The sequence below is a fragment of the Haliaeetus leucocephalus genome, unplaced genomic scaffold (genome assembly GCF_000737465.1).
Source record: "Haliaeetus leucocephalus isolate CR32 unplaced genomic scaffold, Haliaeetus_leucocephalus-4.0 Scaffold240, whole genome shotgun sequence".
Lineage (NCBI taxonomy): Eukaryota > Metazoa > Chordata > Aves > Accipitriformes > Accipitridae > Haliaeetus > Haliaeetus leucocephalus.
In genome coordinates, this window is record NW_010972676.1 from 2,217,490 (window position 1) to 2,240,057 (window position 22,568).

The 22,568-nt window shown below is 42.5% G+C and overlaps 1 protein-coding gene across 1 annotated transcript in view; it reads right to left on the reverse strand.

Annotated features, from left to right (window-relative positions):
- Nucleotides 1–22,568, reverse strand: part of GPC1 (glypican 1) — a 214,946-nt gene that overhangs the window by 75,592 nt on the left and 116,786 nt on the right. The gene's annotated exons all lie outside the window — the stretch shown is intronic.

Genomic DNA, 22,568 nt, shown 5'->3' on the forward strand with positions numbered 1-22,568 from the left:
ATTGCTATTAAAGACAGTCTGTGGGTATGTTGCCTGGGGCTGGTGCAACCATTACCCTCTATTAAATAACAAGTATGGATTACTTCAATTGGCAAATTGTTTTGAAATAGGAAAGGATGGTAAACATTTTCTAGAGAAACTTGTATGGCTGGAAAAATGCTTTTGAGAAAAGCATTTTGCCAAAACCATCGTTTTCCAAGGAAGGACTGAACCTGAGGTATTTCAGTTCGGACAGTCTGTGAGAGGGATCCATAGTTCAGTTCCCTCATGTCCACCATTCCATCTGTGGGTTTTTGGTCAAAGCACATCCCTGAGGATGTGCCTTGCTCCCACGACACAGTGTCAGAGCCTTGCAGCCCCGGCAGGCAGCCCAGCCAGCAAGAATGGAAACAACCCACAGCTCCTGGCACCACTTCCAAATAACATTCTGGGTTTTGGCCCAAATGTTTAATCTGCAATTAAATTTGTAATGTTCAATTTGCAGCTGAAAAGACAAATATGTTTACAGAAAACTCTGATGCAGTTTTTTTCCTGTGTTCACTGTAATATTCCATAAATTCACACCTGTTGTCAAATGACAACCAAAAAGCAGTGCTTAATAGGCTTCAACCTGCTTACTTACCAAGTAGGCAGCTAATGGCAAGCACTTCCAACAAACAAGCCCTGTGCTGTACCTGCTGGGCACCCACTGAACACTGAAGGGCTGCAGGCTGCTTGCACCAGGCTTGTCCCATCCAGCCTCATGCCACAAAAGGTTCCTCAGACCTAGTTGTCTGATGTCTCACAGGAGGACTAGAAACTGAAATCAGCATTTCATTGTCAGCTATTAATAATTTTTTTCAACTCCCAAGAATACATGTAATATTGGGATTTCTTCTTCAAAAGACAACATGATGAATGGCACGAAGAGGGAACATGATCAGAACAGTGAATAAAGACTAAAAATCCATTTGACAATGAAAAGCTGCTACAAAACACCAATACTTAGTGATAGAAAATGCTCCCCAGCCCATGCAGTTCAGTTTTGAAACAAAGCTGACACAGCCAAAGAGAGCACTGACTACATTTAAACTTTCTTCTTTCTCAATTCTTTTTGATAACTAGCTCTAAGTTTTAGAGTATATTTATAGCATACACCTCCAGGAGAAGCCCTACCCGCTGACAGAGCACTTGCACAGGACACCTGAGAAAATACAGGCTATGTGCCTGGCATGCAGCGAGCTTTTACAAACACACCACTACACAAGGATCAAGTCCATGCTTTGAAACACTGTAGAAAGAAATTATTTGGACTTCTAAACCCCACCAGCTGTATTGTAACACCATGCCTGTTTGCTTCGAGACACAGCATGTCCTGAGGATGAGCCCAGGATGGTGCGCACAGGCATCCAGCAATCCTGGAAATGCATCACTGCAGAGCCCAGTGCTGCACCCCATGATGGCTCGCTGCATGGGCAGGGTGCTGTGCCTGGCTGCCTCGGCCTCTGCACACAGGCACAGGGCTGCCTGCAGCACCCACAGTACCTGCGTGGTTCAGGTCTGGTCTGCAATTATCTCAGAAACCCTGTGCTGCCATAAGAGACATCTGCCATCCCAGTGACCCAGCCTTTCCAGGCCCATGCTCCCAAGTCATTTGCTCAGCCCTACTTAGACTGCACACTTATCCTTTCTGTGAAAATAACAAGAAACCTTAAAAAGAAGCCATGAAAAAAGCCTTTTCCTTGGTTGCAAGAAGAGCCTTGTGTGAATAAATCCACCAGACATGTAAACAGCAGGTTGCGCACCCAGTGTTTGTTTTTCATCTCAAACAAGGAGAGTGTGTTTAGTGGTGAAGGAGGCCAAGCACAGACCTTTACCCAGCCACTTCTGATCTCCCAATTTCTCTTGTGCATCCTGAACTGCCTGAAGGCAACTTAGAAAACGCCGCGTAAGGCACATCATCCTCAAAGTGATGTTTGTTCCTTTCGCAGTTGTCTCGCGCTTTCTTCTCCCACTGCTCCCTTCCTCCACCCTCTTCTCTTCCTTCTCCCATTGCCCTGCAATTTATTTTGTTTCTTCAAAAACATTCTCCCTACTGCGTACATGTCTATGCGGAGCTCTAGTGAGCTACCAGGTTATCTGACAGATACTCTTTTATTATATCTCTTGCATCCTCTACTGTTGCAGCACGTCCTTCCAGGGAAGGCAGTACGGCATTACCTCTGTGTTGTGAAATGCCTGGCAGATGTCTGGGTGCTGTAAGAAATAAGGATTTTTAAACACTACATAGCTGCAAGACAAGCCTACGCTCCACATCTTTTCAGACACAGTCACAAACACTTCTCATATTCTCATTCAGTAGATTCCAGTGCTTCAAGATAAATACTTGCAAAGGGCCACAGGTCTACCTGTGCTCGCCAGCACCAACCCACCCAACTTCTCACATTAAGCAGCACTGAGCTTCACCATGGAATTGGTATTTAAAGCCATACTTCTCTCAAGTTCTGCAGTCATTCAGTCCTGGAGGCTTTGGTTATGGCTTGTCTTTACTTCTGACACCACGAGAACAGTAAGACCTTGTTTAATATTTAATGCATGCCTTAAAAGTGAACGGGCACCTCCCTTCTTCCTGCTTAAGCACCAGGGGCTTCCTGCAGGGCACAGGCAGCCTTTCCCTCCTGTCACGCAGGAGGGCTGGCTCAGGGACTTTGCCTTTAGGAGGAGCTTTCAAGGAGTGTCACGCACAGTGAATGATGCAGTCTGTCAGCATCATGCTTCTGCGCTCCAGAACCGAAAACCTCTGACAGAATAGGCTTCAAAGTTAGTGTTAAAATGCAACACTACCTCAGGGTAGGAACGACCTTAGAGAACCATCTTCTCCAGTCCTCCTCGAAGTGGCTAGTGAGAAATTTCTTTACTTGTCTCTTCTATGTGGCTGCTTATTAAAAATAATGATTACCACGGACTTCCTGTAGAATAAGGAGAGCAGGACCTGAATAAAATAGGTGTCCCAAAGTGGTCTTTCTACAGACCCTCTGAAGAATACTTTTTGTGCTCTTCATAGTCCAGACAGGCCCACACTCCAGCGCAGAGGAAAGCAAGGAGGGGAATCTATAGCCAGAAGCAAAAAGGACAGGGAGAAGGATTTTAAGAAAAAACTTAAGAATCCTGAAAAGAACCTTCACAATTACATGGAGCTATTTCTATGCAGAATTAGCAGACTTGCCAAGGATAACACAAAGGGGAGAGCAATTATATTTGCTCACTATTTAGAAAAAATTCAGATGAAGGCAGTGCTATCACAGGGTGATGACCATATATTTCTCATTCCAGCAGTAAAACAGTAACAACTGAAATAGCACATTTAAAAAACCCAAACCTTCAGCTACATAGTATCTGTGAGTGCTAAAACTGCTGTAGCTTTTATAGTTACTTTTAGTAACCCATAAAACACTGGACAAATTTCAGAAGGAGGAAACTGAATGTTGTACAAATTCTTAAGAAAGTAAATGAGCAGCTACAGCTCTGCCAGCCCAATGCCAGTGCCCTGCTTGACATGGTGATTGACTTGTAAGGAATTAAAGGAAGATGATAACTTGTGTGCAGCCTGTCAAACCAACTTAATACAGGGAATTGTCTACAAACAGCTCTTTTGCTGGGAAAAAAGTCATGACAACAGCCAGTGACTAGAAGGTAAAGAGGATTAAGCCACACTTATTAACTGTGAGGGTAAAAATAACCTGAGTTGCTCTACAGGCTGCAGCTGAAAGCCCCATTACAGGAAGGGTGAGGCCAGCCCAGACATGCCAGTGGGAGCAGGATTTTGCAGGTGAAAGCACAAAAAAAGCTCTCCCTTGCCTCTTAGTCTGGTCATCTGCCATGCCCGAGAGATGGGGTCTGTGTAATGAACGGGTTAACTTTGTTCATGAAATCGAGAAGGGTGAAGAGACATATTGAGAGTTAACATATGCCTTGTGTAAATAACAAAAACTTGCTTAAGTGATGCGTGAAGGTCACGGGTCACGGGAGGAAAGCAATGGCTATAACTTACTAGCAATGGCTATAACTTACTAGATAAGGAGAGGAAGGACAACAGCTGCAATTAACAAAGACTGTATTTCTCCACATCAAAAGACATTCTACATCAAAGGACACTCATCCTTGAGAAAATTTACCGAATCTACATAGTAACACCTGCACAAATGAGGAAAGAAGAAGCAGGGCAAGGCGGAGACTTACAAGAAAGGGGGTACATGAAATGTATATAAGGAATGTAACGGTAACATAAAGTTGCGGGCCTGTGGCGGAGCATTGCCTCCCCGGCCGCCCAGCGCTGTTTTGCTCTCTTATCGCTTGCTAATAAATTCGATTTTTTTATTCAATACAAATTGGCTCCTCCAATTTGTCACGAGCGTTTATAACAGTCTGGACCACATCTTAAAAAAACCACATGCCCTGCTTCAGAAAAAAAGCTAACAACACAGAAACATTTGCAGGCTGGGAGAGTGCTGCAGGGAGGATCCTTTGGCCTCTTTATACCCTCTATAGTTTCCTAAGCTTCTTCTGAAATGCCATTTCTTTCTCCTGATATTCTTATCCATTTGCATTCTCTTCCTTATTCTTCTAAGTTTAAATTTTCCACCCTCTTTTTCATGTGCATCTATTTAGAAATCGGTGTGATATTCCCACTTACAATACTGTGTACTGGTGAGCTAAATCCTACTCTACACTCTGTATCCCATCTTACACCTAGATTTCATCCTAGAAAATCACTTCTATCCTTCTGCAGACAACAGTCAGCCAGGTTCTCACTATTCCCAGAGGTGGATGACATTGCTAATGTGTATATATTACATACAAGCAGAAATCGATGCTGTCTGCTGTACATCTGGATCAATATCATGGAAATAAAAATGGATTCTGGAAATATGAATAAAAAAATATATATGACAAAAAAGAAACCAGAAAATCTTTAAAGAAACCCATAAAGTGAAAGGCAGAAAAAAGCAGCATTCCTACCACATAAATACTTAAATTTATTTGCAGTGCAACTATTTTTAGATACCCCATTTTAGTCATTAACCTGCATTTATTCTAATGTGAGGTTTGGTGTTTTTTCTTTTAACTGTCTGTGGAAGCTTTTTGGTCAGATATAGTAACAAGCACTCACCACAGTAATTTTAATTAACAAGCTCTAATAAATTTGCACATGTTGCAATATACAGCTCTAAAAATACACGTGTGCATCCCTAAGACCGTGGCCAGATGCTCCACAGTGAGTCTTGCCGGGAGCCATAGGCTGCTCTTTGAACATCAAATCCAACCCTGACGCCAGCACCACTGCTCGCAGCACCTGGGCAATGCCCTCCCACCCGAAAGCTGCCTCCAGCTGCTGCCCAGCCCTGGCACTCGCACCCTGTTTCATCCACCATGTCCAGAAGTTCCGGTAGGCCTGATGCTGTATCCAACTCTGCACAGATGACAAACATCACTCCCTTTTTTTGGTTAATCTCAGTCATTTTGGCTAGAGCCAACTTGTCAGTCAGAGGCCAGACTTGGCGGTTGGCAGAACCACAGTGTCCTGGGTTCAGCTGGGATAGAGTTAATTTTTTTTACAGGAACCTGGGAGGTGGGGGGCATAGCCGGGGCAGCTGACCTGAACTGGCCAAGGAGCTATTCCATACCATGTGACATCATGCTCAGTATATAAAGGGGGAGCGGGCCGGGGGGTGGGCTCTTCTTTTCGGTGGGGGAAGTGGCAGAGCGTCGGGTCCCGGGTGGTGAGCAGTTGCACTGTGCATCACTCTTTTTGTATACTTTTTCATTAGTACCGTTGTTGTTGTTGCAATTTCTTTGTGTTGTTCCAGTAAACTGCCTTTATCTCAACCCTCGAGGTTCCAGGTTTGGTTTTTTTTTCTCTCCTCCGTCTTCCCCCCATCCCCCCGGAGGGGGGCGGGAGGAGTGAGCGAGCGGCCGCGTGGTCCTTTGTTACCGGCTGGGCTGAAACCACGACACACAGTTAGGCAGCTGTGCCAAAGAGGGGAAAAATGAATCTCACTTTTGTCAAAACCTTCCAATTCCCACTGAAATTGTTCAGTGCATTGATGTTTGCCCCCATTTTTTTTAACCTGCAAAAGGCTGTTCACTCTCAGTGTGGGACACTGACCAAGAACAGAGGGAACAGCTACGTTTCTCCCCAACTCTGATAGCCCCCTGCCCCAGACCTGACTCCCTTTCCTTTGGGAACATCGCACCCTTCAGTCAAGGGCATCAAACCCAATGCAGACACAAACGCCACCTGTTCCTCCCATCCCACGCCCCATTCCCAGATCTGGTCCCGATCTCCTGGGGCTGAAGTGGTCCCACTGACATCAAAAAGACCAGTGCCAGGAACAGGAGCTTAATAGGATTAATTTAATATTTTCAAGCAAACCACAGCACAATGATGCAAAGCTACGCAGAGAGCAGCTTTCCTGGGGACAGCCTTTCCAGCCTGGGCTTTTTGTGGCTGCCCCAGGCCCCACCAGCCGCTTTGCTGTGCGTTCCTGAATCTGCACAGCTAGCATAGGCTTTTGAACCATCTGCACAAAGCTGCCATGGATCTGGCAGTGCTCCTGAGAAATGCAGTGCCAGAGCCTGGACAGGGATGGGGACAGGGGAGCAAATTACGCAGCAGGGCAGTAGCTGACAGCTGGGTGTGCAGCCGTCCACAGTGGGAGTGTGTGTGCAGCCTGGGGAACAGATGTTACTGAGATATAAGCAAATTCTTTAACAGCACCTGTGCAAAATAAAATTGCCTGTGATATGCAGATGGTCAGTTGAGACTGGATAATGGTAATGTGGACAATCTCTGCTGCATGTGGTGTGTCCACAGCTGGTCAGCACGATACCCACTGGGACTTCTCTTTTTCAAAGAGGAGAAGAAATGGTTTCAGGTGAATATTATTTCTTATACATACATCTTTCCCATCACAGATATTTTAGAGGTGGTATTGATCAATTATTTTTTTCCCATGGTAAATTGTTTCTCTTTTCAAGGGAAACATGCACAAAAGGGTGTAATGCTCTTATCACATACCAGAAATATCCAGCCGTATCATCATGTTTAAGTATTTAGAAGAACTAAACTATAAATGAGAGAGTATCAACATGTGCTGAACAGAAATAGGATAGCTGCTGCTAGGTTTTGTGAACCTTTCCACAGTTTGGAGAACTTCAGAGAATTATACCCTGCATAGAGAGCAACAAGTTCACAAAAGCTTTTTCTGTGCTGTACATTGTGCCAGCATATGGGAATGTTATATTGATGCTATTAGCAAAGACTCTTTTGACATGATGTAAAGCATCTAATAATTATACAGCAAATATGACGAGATGGAATTGAACTTGATCTCAATTAGCAACAAGAAGTATCCTTCCAACTGAGATTAATATTGATTAAACCATAACAAGACTAGTACTTGCCAGTAAGAGCTCTATAAAACCAAGGAAAGGTGAGGCCAACCTTTAAGTTGGAAGCACTTTGTCACGAGCTGTAAAGACAAGTGATCCTCCTATGGCCTAATTTGTCCTTTTCAAAAATGGAAGTTTGGCTCTGTATAATTCAGGGAATTACAGTCATTTCAGCGGACAGTTAGACTGGCCAGGAGCCCAGAGCAAAAATCAACAGCCTTTGGGGGATGGCTCTGTTTTCCTTTCAACTTTCCCTATACCTGGTATGGTATTAATCACACCAAATCCCATTCTTCTCTCCCTTACCCCCTCTCAGAAATACAAGCTAAGACACGGTTACCACTACTGGTGTACTAGTACTTCAAAATACAGGCTTGTGCTTTTTAACTTCCCCCCTTGTACCAAATTAAGGTGGATATTTTGGAGTTGAACAAATGTATTGGATTTATTGGATCTTCCCCCAAGTGAGGTATAATAGTTCCACCAGTCCAATCCTACATTTCCTTTACATGGAAATGATTGGATTTATTGATAGCCATTTTTAGATCATATTAAGTCAAACCATAACAACTAAGCACCCTTCAGGGCTTATTGCAGATTATAAAACACTGCTTGAAAAACAGACATGCAAGGGTATGAGAGGTAACAATACAAAGCTTACAACAAATCTTATTTTCAAGATTCTTGATCCTATTTAAGTAATGTTTTAAAATGTTCAGGCCAACCTCAGAGAGCTGTTACACAGCTCATTAAACACAGAGTGCTAATATTCTTCAAATGTAAAAATACATACATACAGAACATTAATTGGCAACTACCTGTTAAAGCAAACTTCTTTTAGTAAGTTTTTGTTAATATTTTTCTGATAAAGCAATATTTGCAAAGAACAAAGACCAACGTGACAATTATTAATTACCTTAAAACAAGGGTAGCAGGCAAACGAAGCCCGCGAACCTCTACACCCCATCAAATCTTGGCTTGGGAAACAATTTAAGCCCATGTTCCTAGGCTGCCCAAAACAGAAATGCTTCCCTAAAAAGGGGCTTGTGTGATTTCTGACACAGTAGCCACGTGGCCCTGGCCAGGCAGCACAGCCACAGCATTTCATTAATATGAGCTGCTCTAAGATCTGCTCCATAGTATGGCCTGAAAGACAGACCTTGTCTGTCCTGGTGAGGAGATGTCTATAGCTCATTAGTTGCATAGAAAAAGGCACTGAGAGTCCAGGAGAAAGAGGCAACAACTTTTCCAGGCTAATACTGGAGACATCAACTCTAAATGCAATGTAATAAATATTACTGCAAAGATATAGCAGGCCAGTAAGCTGCAGGCACAGCCAATGAGTATTATCTTGTCAAGAAACTTTTCTAGCCATTTGAGATTTCACTTGTGCACATAATTCCAATCCTTCACAATCAACAGCAGGCAAAAATCAGTCTAACATGGTAAGGATAATAAAATGTAATACAGAAGCTTATTAGGAAATAGACAAGTCTGTCTCCAGCAGGCCATGATGGGAGAGTATCAGGAAGCCAAGAACCACAAGATGCTTTTTTCATTGGGTGCAGCCACTCGGACTTCCGTAGGTTACTTGGGACAATAGCATAATACCAGCACAGTGACATTCAAGTGCAACAGAGTTGTAAGAGAGCAGTAGCTGCCCAAGGATGCACTCATGCTTGCTAAGCCTCTAATCCCAGCTTTGATTGCTTTTTTCCTCCATAATCAGTTCAAACACAGCTAGAATTAATCACTGTTTGCAAAAGTAAAGGTTGCTTTTCTTCTCTTTCCTTAGGATCTGCCTTAGGTCACACAGAGGGCTAGCATGGGTGAAGATGTGGGCCAGACCTCCTCCACAGTCTGGCATTCCCCTACTGCACTGTAACACCCATAGCAATAATAACAACAACAATAATAATAATAACAACAACAATAATAACAACAATAATAATAATGCTATGGTGATAAAAACTGCAGCATCTACTTACTCAGCAGTAGCTCTGACTCAGGGGCCGCTCTTGGCCTTTTCCTGGATCCATCACTGAACAGATCCTTTCACCCCCATCTACAACATCTCTGCACATCCTAGCTCTGGTCTAGCCCAGCTCTGTAGTCTATTCTCACTCACCTCCCCCCTCTTCCAGTACACTGTTCCCCCACCCACTCTATTCTTCCTTCCATCCACTCTACCCTTCCTGCATTGAGGAGAAGCACTGGCCAGACAGCCAGGGGCTGGACAGGACAGTACTGTCTCTCGAATGCTGGCCAAGCTGATACTCATTCACATTATGATCCTTGTACCCTGCTCTGGAGTTCAAACAGGCATTTTGGCCAGCACAGCTGCAAGTGATTTCCAATTCAGGTCACCTTCACATCACAACAACAATCAGGCTTCAGTCATTAGGTCCACCAGCATTAATGATCCCTTTGTAACTCTTCTAGATGTTATTACATTGCACACTCCTTTGTTTGGATTATCTCAAGGCATCCCATTTCTTGTTATTATAGAAAGTCAAGAAACATAACATGAGCAGGGCTCCTAAAAATGAGATTTATGCCCAGCTGCGCTGTGCAAGCAGAGTTACCATGCAAAGAAAATTACAAGCAATAAATAAACGTGTATATAGATAGAGGATGTCTTTTAATACGTATCTGCAAAACATTCTTTGGAATACTTAATGAGAAACCTATTTCTGGTCCTCTAAAACCATTTTCTTAAGACTTAGTGAGCTCTGTACTTAACAAGGGTTAGTGGGCCAGCAAACGCAGTATTTTTTATTTCCATTTCAAAGGGTTCTAGCAGAGGCAGATATTTTCAAACATCGCATTTGCAAAATACTGCTGCTGTTAAACCTGTAAGACAAACTAATTGCATCACACTCCATAGAAAATCCCAATGTCATTTGGTATGCCATTGGAAGTGCAGAGGGACAGTGGGCATCCCTCCAAAGTACAGGTTACACCCATAAATCCTCTTTCACTCACCCCATGAGCTTCTTTATCTGATTCTCTGGGATCATGTAACACTTCTGGAGCTGACTTTCAAAAAATGGACATAGCCAGGAGTCTACAATAAAGTTTTTTCATCCTTGCCTTCCATGGTCTTACCAAGCAGGGTCATGTGGATAGATTGGGCTAATTTGATAGAACTGCCTACTAAAATAACAGCTGATACTCAATGATGATCTGAAAAATACCATCCAGCAAGGTTCATTCCGCACTGCTGCCCCCTCTTGCCCAGAAACTGCCTAGGATTAATGACCATCTCTTCCTCTCACTGCTGTCTGCTCAGGGACACTTGCACACTTGCTGGCTCCAGAACAGCTTGCTATTACTCTGGCAGGACACCCGAGTACCCAAGATGGACAAAGACCAGAATAAATCATGTGCCTTCATTGCTATGCACATGCAAACAGCAAGAAAAGCACTGCTACCTCTTCAGTGGCGTATCTGTCACACGAGACTTTCACAGTTAGCAAGAGTCTAAACATACTCATTTAAGTCAATACACAGGTCAGAAGTACACACTGCAGTCAATAAAGAAGGCAAAGATGTGGAGAAAGCCCGTAGATGACAGACAATAAGCACAAGAAAGAGTAAAAGATGAGGATGTAACATTGCACTAATTTCACAACAGAGGAGGGTTTTGAGAGCTAAAACAGGCAACTAATAAAAACTGACATATTTAAGTTGAAGATATTATCATGAGAAACCTAAAGACTCCCCATGCATCAAGAAAATGAGCTTGAAAAAGCAATGACCAGTTGCACCAGTAATTTATAATCTCAGCTGCTGAGATTGTGAACAGTGGCACTTTGTAATCTTATAGGGAAAGCAGCTCTAACGCCATCTGGTCATATATTTCCAGCCAAGATAATTTAGTGGAGCCTGTAATGAAAAAAGTTGCGCATCCTCCTAAAAATCCGAATTATGCCAGCTGTGCCATAGTGTCACTTCTGTTTTCAAGGAGAAGGACAGCTGTCATTCCCTTTCTCTGAAGATAGGAAGAAGACCACCTTGCTTAAGAGACCTAATTTTTCTTAGATCGCCCTAAATTATCTTACCTGTTGCTAGGAGAAGAAAGGGTAAGGTCCCTGTTAACATTCTTTGTTTGATTTTTTGCTGACATATATACGGCACTCGTTTTCTATACCCACCTTGCTAAGCTACTGTGGAGAAGGTGATATTTGGACCTTAACTCTAATCTGAACTGCAGCCAGTACAAAGAAAAGTATAGGTTCTACAAAAATCAGACCTGCTTTAGCACAAAACCAGTTTGAGAGGGTGCCATTAAGCTCATCATCTTCACCTCTCCTAATGAATGAGACATTTCATATTTTAGATATTACCTCAGCAACTTACTGCCAGTTTTAAATTGCTCTGTCATCTCAGATTAGCACTCATCATTCATGCTAATGTAAACTAAATGGTACCTCTCCTGAAATATGTGAAAAAATAAATGGGATTACAATGAGGGTTGTAGGGCATGAAATTTCTAATCCGTGAGCAACTAATCGTTGTAGGTACTTCTTCTGTCCACTGGGTCATCAATTTGAACCTGTATATTTGCTTTTATGTTATTTTAAGGTCAAATCTTGTTTGCCTTAAGCACACAACTACTGCCACTGGCTCCAAGGGGCTATCTGCAAAAGCAAAGATATATAACCTCAAATGAGCAGCAAAAAAGATACCACCACCAAACTGCCTATAGCAAACCTATACACTTCCAGGACACAAGGGCTAAGAGCGCGCCTTCAAAACCACAGCCCGTCTAGACTCCTCCACCCGCTCACAAAGAAAAGCAGCAGCGGGGAGAATTATAGCCCAATACTCAGTGTGACAGGAAGGAAATAGCATTGGGAAATGCTTATTTTAATGACAGAAAAATATTTCCCAGGCTTGGGCTTAGCAGCGGTAGAAATGTTATTACTTTCCAAGCTGGAAGAGGAAATATTTCAAGGGCTATTTTTTGACACCTTAACTGTGGCTTGATTTCTGCATCTATTAAGAAAAAGTCTATATAGCCTGTGCTGTGGATGCTTTGCAAATCTTTGCATACAACTCCATTTTATAAGGCTAGAGTGTGATAGAATTGTATATAATTTACATCAGGCTGAACAGCTACCAAAAGTGAATGTATATTAAAATAGTAAAGTCCCCTTGGTTTTGCTTCCAGTATTAATGCTAAATTCAATGTCTTCTTCATTTTATTATTTCTCAGAGTACATGGAAGCAAGACAGAAAAGTGCCCTATGAAGCACTGCTGTGTAAAAAGGCCTGACTGCGTACGGTTTCCTTCCTAATGCATAAGTCTGTCAGCCTTTTAACCCAAAAAATCCTTAAAACGTTAAGAATATAGACAGCTGTATTTCCTAGTGATTTTCCCAGCATGCTTATGTTGAGTGAAATCCATTTACAAATACCATCATTGTAAGCACTTCAAAGCCTAGGAAACGTCTTTTAATTGTAATTACTGTGCCTGTCTTGGACCATCCTGAGCCTCCCTTCAAACGCCCATTGATTTTGGTGGGACTGCAGAGTACTGAGCAATGACACTGGTGAGTACATTAGCTCTGTTACACTGCTCTGAAATTAGACAGAGAAGAACCAATATTTCTGTACTGTAAAGTTCCAGTAACCCAGACAATCATGGGAAGTGCAGTAAGTGAACAGATTTGAAGGATGAACATTTACAAATGTGGGACCATCTAGCTCTGGAAATTACTTCTTGGAGTTATGATGATGTACTTCAGCTTCTCTCTCATTATGTGCAGGGAAGTTTTTAGTCTAATTTCTGGGTTCAGGGATTTTTGAAAAGAAAGAGTCACTCATGTCATTTTGGAATAAAAAGAAATGCGAGAAAAGAAAAATGAGGCAAAGACGTATCTAGAAAAATGCTTCTTAACATGGATTTCGCCTGGCTATTGCTTATTTCTCAACTGCTCCTCTTTAATAGAGCCAATCTCTGTTTTTAACACATAATGTTATCTTCTCTCTATCCTACTCCTTCCATACATAATAAAGTGCATTTAAGGTACTTATGTGGCTATTGCTACTAAAGGATGTGTGCACCTCTTTAGTCTACATCTTTACAAAGATGTAATACCTGTGGGAGCTGGGAAAGTCCTATTACAGTCTCAGGCTCAGAACATCAGAGATATTTAGGGGCCTGCCACTGACATAAATGGGATTAGCTGCCCTGTGGCTTTTCTGGCTCAGAGCCTCCACTATATCCCTAAAATCAAAAAGGACATCTTAAATGAAGTGGGGAATCACCTCTTAAGAGTCTCACTACCTAGGCTGGGGTCTCATTTCTGAACCAGCTTTTCCTTTTTAATTTGGTCTTATGTTGCTAAAAGATGAAGATACTAGATAAGTTAAAAATCATATCCTTATTCTCTTCTGTCTACACATACCTTAAAAACTTTCTACTGTTGGCATACACTGGATACAAGCACTTTGGTGTACTCTGCTTTACTCCAGCTTGGTTTTCTCTCAAAAGGCTCTGCATAAAAAACCACAAATAACCACCAAATCTCTTATTTAGCTCAACACTCCTGACTTCTTTCCCTACAGAGCAGCAAATAGACTTTTATTGTCCTTTGCACCTGGCTTTCTCCTGCAGAAGCACTGGTGAGGAGTTGCTTCTGCAAAGCAGAGCGTGCTCAGGTGAGGGCTGGGCGGCTGGCGCAGTGTGTGTACACATGAACCCTTACCGGCACGGACGGCTTATAAAGGAAATTTCCATCTTTCCTGGGTGGCTCCACCAGTTCCCTGCCCAATTCTGAGCAACAGATGTACAAAACACACAAGCCACCTGCCCACGTGGCACAACAGGAGCAGTGTAGCTCCTGTCCTCCATGCTTGGGAATTTGTCTAAACATACTCTGCTTACAAACAGTGAACTGGTCTGACACAAGGTAACAGTACACAATTTTCATAAAGAAACAAAAACTCACTGTCTCAGAACTGGGCTTTATACAGGCACCTTTGGGTGGTCAGACAAGTAGCTACCCTGAACCTCTTGCCTTGGGTGGGTTACCACACGCACCCTGGCCTCCTGATGCTATGGCACTATGACCTTTAGTGGCCAAATATGCATCAGGACAGCAGGGGGGGAATATTTTTTCTTACTGCAACCACAAGAAGACGTGATTTTTTCCTCCATGGTCACTAAGGAGCCCAGAATAACCCCAAAATACCATTCTATCCTAACTGCCACAGGCACAGCACACTCCTTTGAATAAAGAAGAGACAGTATCTTCCACTTCCTCAAAGCAATTACCTCTTAAGATACGCGTTAGTTCAATCTTTCCAGGATTTAAATTAAGCCAAGTATTAAATCATCCAAAGCTAACTACCTGAACACTTTCAACGTCTTTCAACATCTTAAAAACAGACAGTCTTTGAGGCTCGTTACTTTAAAGCCACAGAATTTTGTCTGGAAATTGACCACTTAAATTCCCCAAAGTGGAAGCTGAGAAAAAAAAAATAATCTATTTCCAGACTCAAATTAATATTTTATTATTTAGCCCATACGTGAAAAGTGTCTTCAGCATGTTAGGTGGATTTTTATATTAACTTGAGGTACTCTAGGATGTTAAAAACAGGGGGTTTGTATTAGGCTTACAAACACAATAACCACGTTTGCATGTGTGTTGGGTGTAGGAGGGATGAAGATGAGAACTCCCGCTATAAAGGATTAAATTGGGTTTTTGGACTTGCACTGTTCACTTTGTCTAAGACGTTAAGATGCTAGCATGGTCATGATGGTAGTCCCTCAGAGCATGAACACAGATCTCATTCATCAGATCAGCAATTCTTGTAAATAAGAAATTACAAATTGTTCCTTGGATATTAGTTTTGATAATTTGACAGTGTTGAAAAATAATTTTATTCCTAATAGGAGATCAAAGTGTGACTGCTTCCTTGCCCAAATTGCCTGTTTGCAGCAATCTGAAATGGAAGTATTTTATCAGCTTAGCTTGACACAGTGAATTTCTATTATCAGAAGAAAAAGAACTTCCAGTATCCGATTTCAGGTTCCAAATTGTTTCAGTTCATTGTGAATCTCTGGAAGTATGGAGCAAATGTACTCTATTTCCAGTTTAACACTGCTACGAAATACCCTAAATCTGCAACTCTACGGATAAATGTCTGGGTTTACATACAAAGAGGACAAAACTCTAGTGAAATAATTAGCAGGATTTACTGTAGCGCTATGACTGCAGAAGAGACCTGGGAAGATTTAAATGTTCTGTTGGTGGCTGCTTGCTTCCTGGGTTGCTTGGGAAGCTTCTGGTGCAGAACACAACAAATATCAAACAGTCCAATTACCGTGATGAAAGTGCTCAGTCAACACACTGTGACCCATCACTTGGGTCTGGCAGGGAAGTATTTTATCCATATTGTGGTTTGCACAGATATCACCTGCTATCTCAAATGCCTGTCCTTTTAAAATATATTGCACAATAGAGACCTGCAAGTTTTACGACAGCACAGATTCCAATCTTTTTAGCCCTTTAATGAAAATTAATAATCATACTTTTTTAATGGAAAAAGAGAAAACCTAAACTGTGCCTGCTGACAGAGTTCTGTGTATCACTCCTAATTCCTTTAAATGTGCTATTCATGTCAGCAAGAGATATCCCTTTTCTCTCTTTGCCTATATACCCCTATCCATCCCCTAGATGTCCAAACATGACCACTGCTGATCAGGCTATTTCCTCCTGACAGCTGTCTGCCAACATCTCCCTTCTGTGTGCTCAGGAATATGCCTCTTAAGAGTCTGAATGGAGGGTGTGCAAGTATTACTCGTTACAGGTTATTTATATATTCTCCTGGTGTAAAGCTACCCCCATCTTCAAAGCAGAGTCACCTTCCACAGAGAATCCTTCTGATCTGCAAAGGTGGAGCATGCAAAGCAGCAAAATTCTCAGCCCTGATGCTCAGAAGGCACAGCCTGTTAAGACTCAGCCTTTCCAGCTTCTTTGCACCTATGTCTCAAGGTGATTTTTCAACTTATCCACACAGTGTCCACTTCAGTGGCCATGGAATTGCCCCTCCAGCAATTTCAACAGCCTCTGTATCAGATCCTTGCTATGTGTCATGTTTATTTAAACAGAAGGGAGGCTTTATGCTCCATAAGAAGGGCCATGGGACTAGCAGCATGTCTACTCGTTTAGGAATGAAGAGCAGAGATACCAGGGAAAGAGTTGCTGTGAGCACAGGCCAGTTAGTTTGTTTCAATAGCCTTTTTTTGGCGGTGCTAATCTCTGTCTGTTTCAGGGAGAAGTCAAAGATCCCCCAACAGCAATGCCTGGCAGTGCCCTTCAGTGCAGGATGAGGCATGAACTTCCTCCCCACTCCTGTGCCCCACCAGCTCCCATGCTGAAACAAGAGCAGTGGCTACCAGGATCACTGCCCTCAGGCACTGCAGTCACTTAATGGCCTTACATGTATCCCTTCTTTAGTAAGTCTTGCCACAATGCTTACCCTTGGTCTAATAAAGACATTTATTCCTACAGCTATATTTCTGTTATGACTGTTCACTCAGCAGTTGAGTTTGATGAGATGAGTTCTTGGGGTGACTCATATTTCACCCCCAGTTCACCTGGGCAGACTCCTGAGGCAGCTGTTATCTGGGCAGCGGGTGTAGGTTTACAGCAAGCATTTCACATTTCATGCTGGCTACCTTGTCCCTTCCCTGCGAAGATACACGAGACAGGTGCCTATTGACCCTCTACCGTGAACACCTCCAGCAAAAGTGTCCCGAACTGCTGCCGCGGACACTTCCAGCTCCTCCAGGAGCATTACTGACCTCAGCATCGCTGACCAAAGAGGTCCCAGCTGTGAGGCTGCACAGGCAGCCCCACCAGCACTCAGAACAAATCAAGAAAATGGCCCCAAAGAGCTTAGAGAAAACTGCAGCGTGCAGCTATCGTAAGCAGGAGGCTGTGAGCCCAACAGGCTCGCACTCCAAGCTCAGTAACTACAGATTCAAATAACAGATAGTCAGATCTTGTAAACTCATTTCCATTAGCTTCACTGACCAATGGTTTCCTTCCCTGTTTTACACACAGCAGACAACAGCTTGTTCTATTTTCTTTGGCCCCGAGAGATAAAATTTTATATTTGTTACTGTGTATTTAATTTTCTGGGTTTTTTTTTCAGAATTATATAGTCTGTCACAGCTTTATTCCTCAGTGCAAACCTGAAAATCATTGGGCCATGTCCTAACCCAGTTACATCAACTTATTCAGTGTCAAAACTTGGCTCAGTTTTACAGAAAAGACTCTTAGGTGAGTCAGCTTCCCAGTAAATCTCCGGGGATGTTAATCCACAGGCAGATCCGACTCCAGTATGATACATGTATGGTGTTTTCCTTGGCTAGGAATAAAACAGAACTGTGTCAGACACACTGTGCTTCAGCTGTATAAAATGTCTCGATTAGCATTTCTTGTTTTGTTTTCAGAAAGAAAAGGAAATAACAATAGACTGCAAATCTCTCTCGTTCATAGCTGAAGCTGGCCTGCATAATGAAAGGTAATTGTTAGCTTCTTAATAGCTTGGCATTTTCCACTGCACCTTCTAGAGAAGAGAAAAAATCCAAACAGAAGAACTATTGAATTGTGAATGTTCATTCAGCATTCTCAGTAGGCATTTTCCTCTTGTATTTAAGCCAAAACAGTAAGTAATGTAGGCAGGAAGCATAGAGAGCAATTACTTACTGGTGACCAAAGGTAAGAAAGGTCAAACATTTATTTCCTATGTTGCTCCTATGCATGCAGTGCCCAGAATCTTTTAATGATAGTTCATGGTACTCTGAACTCGTACAAGGACATAAAATATATTTATAGCTCACTTAAACTTTTGGTAATGAAACAGCCATCCTACGCAGGACCTCTGCTAATCAACCGAAGACTTTCTGTGCATTAACTTTAAAAATGCAAAAAAGCACTTGTTTGTTTTCCAACAGAAATGCTTATCACAGTTTAAAGGCAACAACAAAGATAAGCTATTTTTTTTTCTCAGGTAACAGTTTGAGTCTGTATCAGTTCACTTGTGATGTTGGAAGTACAAAAATACAATTTCATTAGCAATGCACATTTATTATAACTGTTATTATAGCGCTGGAAGATCTCAACCACACTGTGCCAAACACCGAAGAAACAAGTAATAAAAACATTACCCCTCTCTAAATCTTTTGCTGTCTAAATATGTCATTTTCTCTCTTTTAGACAACAAAAAAAAGGGGTAATCACATAAAGAGGTCTTTAAAGATATCACTTAACTAATCATACTTGATGCAAATTTTTGCTGAGCAGACTGAAAAGCTCCTGGACTACTCTGCTCCTGTAATTATATACCTCACAGCAAACTTAGCTTACACATCTTACACAAACCTTCCGTGCTGGGGATCTGCTTTAAGATGAATTTTGGGGAAGAAGGTCAGCCAAACATGTGAACTGTTTCTAAGGCTGAGATTAAGGAAAGGAGTCGGTGCTTTACAACAGGACCAGCTACCTGCCTTTGCTTTTTTCCCCCAGAAGCTGTCTGGCCACAGCACGCTGGAGCAGGCGGTGATCAAGGGGAGGGAGGCAGGCTGGCCCAGCAATCGGGGCTGCGGCTCTTTCTGCACCTCCTGGGCTAGCAGCACACACTCAGCTGCCTGGCAAAGCGGGGAAGGCAGCTGCCAGAGCACGGGGCTCCCAAAATGGCTGCTGCCGATCTGATGCCACAAACCAGAATCTCCAGGGTGAAGGTGGGGCCTTATGTTAGATTTGTAAAGACTACAGTCAAGTCTGTCTTAGAATTGCAAAGCCAAACATCCCCATACTTAGGGAAAGGAAAAAAATCAAGTTGCTGGTGAAACCTTAATTCAGCTCCCTGACGCGTGTGTGTCCTGGTTTCAGCTGGGATAGAGTTAACTGTCTTCCTAGTAGCTGGTACGGTGCTATGTTTTGAGTTCAGTATGTGAAGAATGTTGATAACACTGACGTTTTCAGTTGTTGCTCAGTAGTGTTTAGACTATAGTCAAGGATTTTTCAGCTTCTCATGCCCAGCCAGGGCACCTGACCCAAACTGGCCAACAGTGTATTCCATACCATGGGACGTCCCATCTAGTTTAGGAACTGGGAAGGGGGTGGCAGGGAATCGCGGCTCAGGGACTGGCTGGGTGTTGGTCGGCGGGTGGTGAGCAATTGCCCTGTGCATCATTTGTACATTTCAATCCTTTTATTACTACTGTTGTCATTTTATTAGTGTTATCATTATCATTATTAGTTTCTTCTTTTCTGTTCTATTAAACCGTTCTTATCTCAACCCATGAGTTTTACTTCTTTTCCTGATTTTCTCCCCCATCCCACTGGATGGGGGGGGAGTGAGTGAGCTGCTGCGTGGTGCTTAGTTGCTGGCTGGGGTTAAACCACGACAGTGTGCATTATGATACAATCTTTAATTAGCCTATGAGGAAATTAATAATTATGTACTGAGTGCAGGATTTGGCTGCTGTACAGTAAATAACGTACCATGTTACCCAATGAATGATGATGATTCAGCAGACATCATCTACATATGCCCTGCAAGGGGCCTGTGAGAAAAAAAATAGTTTAGGATCACATCATTAAAGAGTGAGTATCAATAGTTTATTTGTGCCAGAGAGGGAAGCACAAATTAAGACTGCACGAGAAATCTCAGTTCTAGTCTTTCTCCTTCTTGCTTTTTCATGCTGGACTATGCAAACATGAAAATATTTAGTGTTTCTTACCTGTTTCATACAGCAGACATGGTCAAACAGAAGCTGGACTGTGCACCAGTTCAGGGACCTGATGGTGACAGGTCAGGCACTACCAGGAAGGCAAACGTGCTACCAGGCTGGGCTTTACCACAACCTGCAGGGAGCTTGACATGGCGAGGGGATGAGAGGAAAGCTTACCCAGCTTAGCTCAACCACATCTTCTCCAACCTGACTAAAAACTACTGCAACAGAAAAGCAGAGGATGCCAAATCCTGCAGAAACAAAACCAATTATATCCTTTCAAAGAGCTCCTCAAGCTGGACAAAATTCAGGTTTGAAATAGCCATGATTTTTCTGAGCTCCAGCAAATGCATGCCTGACATTTAAAATACTGGGTGTTTTTGTCATGGGTACAGCCAACTGCATAGACTTCCTATTCACTTGAAAGTGTGAAGGAGGAAGACCAGTTGGCGCTCCCAGGCTCTTGATGCAAGCCAAAGTGGTGAGTGTTGGGGGAGGAGGAGGAATGCTACCTCTCTACTGTTATTAACTGGGAGCCAAAATTGGAGACCAAATATTAAGACAAGTCCTTGATTTACAGTGAACCAAGACAAACAGGATGCTCTACTTCTGCCCTCAGATGTCACAAATAAAGCACAAAGGAAAAAAATTATGGCTATATATTATTCTTGGATATTTCCACCTAAGCCCTTGCTTCTCCTAATGACTGGGAGGGCAGGAGCAGAGCCACAGGCATGTATGGGCACACCAGAAGAGAGCCGAAATCCTGCTCTCAGGAAAGTAAATTCCAGCCATTTCCTCCACGACAAGTTTACTACACGCTGCCGCGCAATACTTTTATTGGCATTCATTAGTCCTTGAGGACCAATTTATTCATTTTTAGCAGCAGTAAAACAGAGGTTGCATTTTACAGGTGAATCGCTATACCGCTGGGGCCGTAGGAAGCTGCTCAATTATCTCCAGTGTGTTAAAAGCTGAATCCAGACTCGACACTGATCTTAAATTGTAACAAACATTATTTCCCCAAGCCTTGATTAACCAGCAGTCTGATCCCCAGCTCGCAGCTGTGTCGGGCTTTTGGGGAGGGAGATTGGGGGTGTTGGCTTTATTTATTTTAATCATTGCCATGCAGCTTGGGAACCTGCAAAGCAGAGACAGTCACCACTGGGGTGCTCAGCAGTGCATTACTTGCAAAACACTACTGGAAATGAAAACCAAGAATTTGAAGACCCCAGTATTCACAGTGAAGCTACTCCTCTTCCTGTATCCGATTTCTCCTTCATTTAGAGCTTCACTTCTGTTTAAGAACAGCCGGAGTCCGCAATTTAGCATTCACATTTAACTAGGTATTTGTGGCATTCCCAAGTCAAAATAACAAGCTTATTACCTATTGACATGTAAATATACTATAATATTCATTCCCAGTAGTACCTATAAAGAATACAGCAATTCCTAAAATTGCAGCTTGCCCCATTTCAACTGAAATACACACACCTGTCTATATATGTACATACACATATATATATATTTATATATTTGACCCTTTCCCTTAATCAGCATCTCCAAGCCACTGAGTTCCAATGAATTAATGCTCTTGACTGTACTGCTTTGAAAAATATCACAGCCCTCATTCTTCATGTAAGAATGAAAATCCAACCAATTTTCATGGCTCTTTTTATGGTAATTTTTCCTATTATGTTTAATTTTGTTTCAGACTCTCATTTGGCAGCTCTTGCAGGTTGAACCGGGGAAAGAGATTATGGTTGTTGTTTTAAGTAGCAGATGTAGTGATCAACGTTGAAACGTATGCATCCCTCTTGGAGGTGCAGCTATGACAAATGGAGACAAGAGTTCCAGCATTACATGCAAAAATTAAGCTAGGTAATTGATAAAAAGGTGCTTTGGAGGGAAAAAATGAATCCTTATTTCTTTTCTCTACTAATGAATGCAGCCTCACTGTTTTTCTACCAGGGCTCTTGTATGGGCTGCTCTCATGCTGGCCTTCAGGTGAAACATGCACTGAAGTTACCCCCTTGGTCAGCAGGAATCATTGCTGAGCAACGTAGAGCAACTTTCTGCAAAAGACAGATCTTGCTGGGATAGCAGCTGATTAGAATGTGTATTACTTAAGAGAAATCTTTAAGGGCCCTTGATGAAACTATCGTTCTTACATGTCCTCTCCTAAAGATGGGAACCTAGCTGAAGTAAAATTCGTAGTGTATCCTACCCTTGGCTCCACCGACTCAAAGCACCTGATGCTGGACTCATATTTTGCAGAATCCAGTCCTATGGAAGCTGGGTATTCTGCTTTCTATTTCTCTTTACAGTGAAACAAACCCAGCTCATTGGCATCTTGGCCAAACCTGCAGGTTTAATG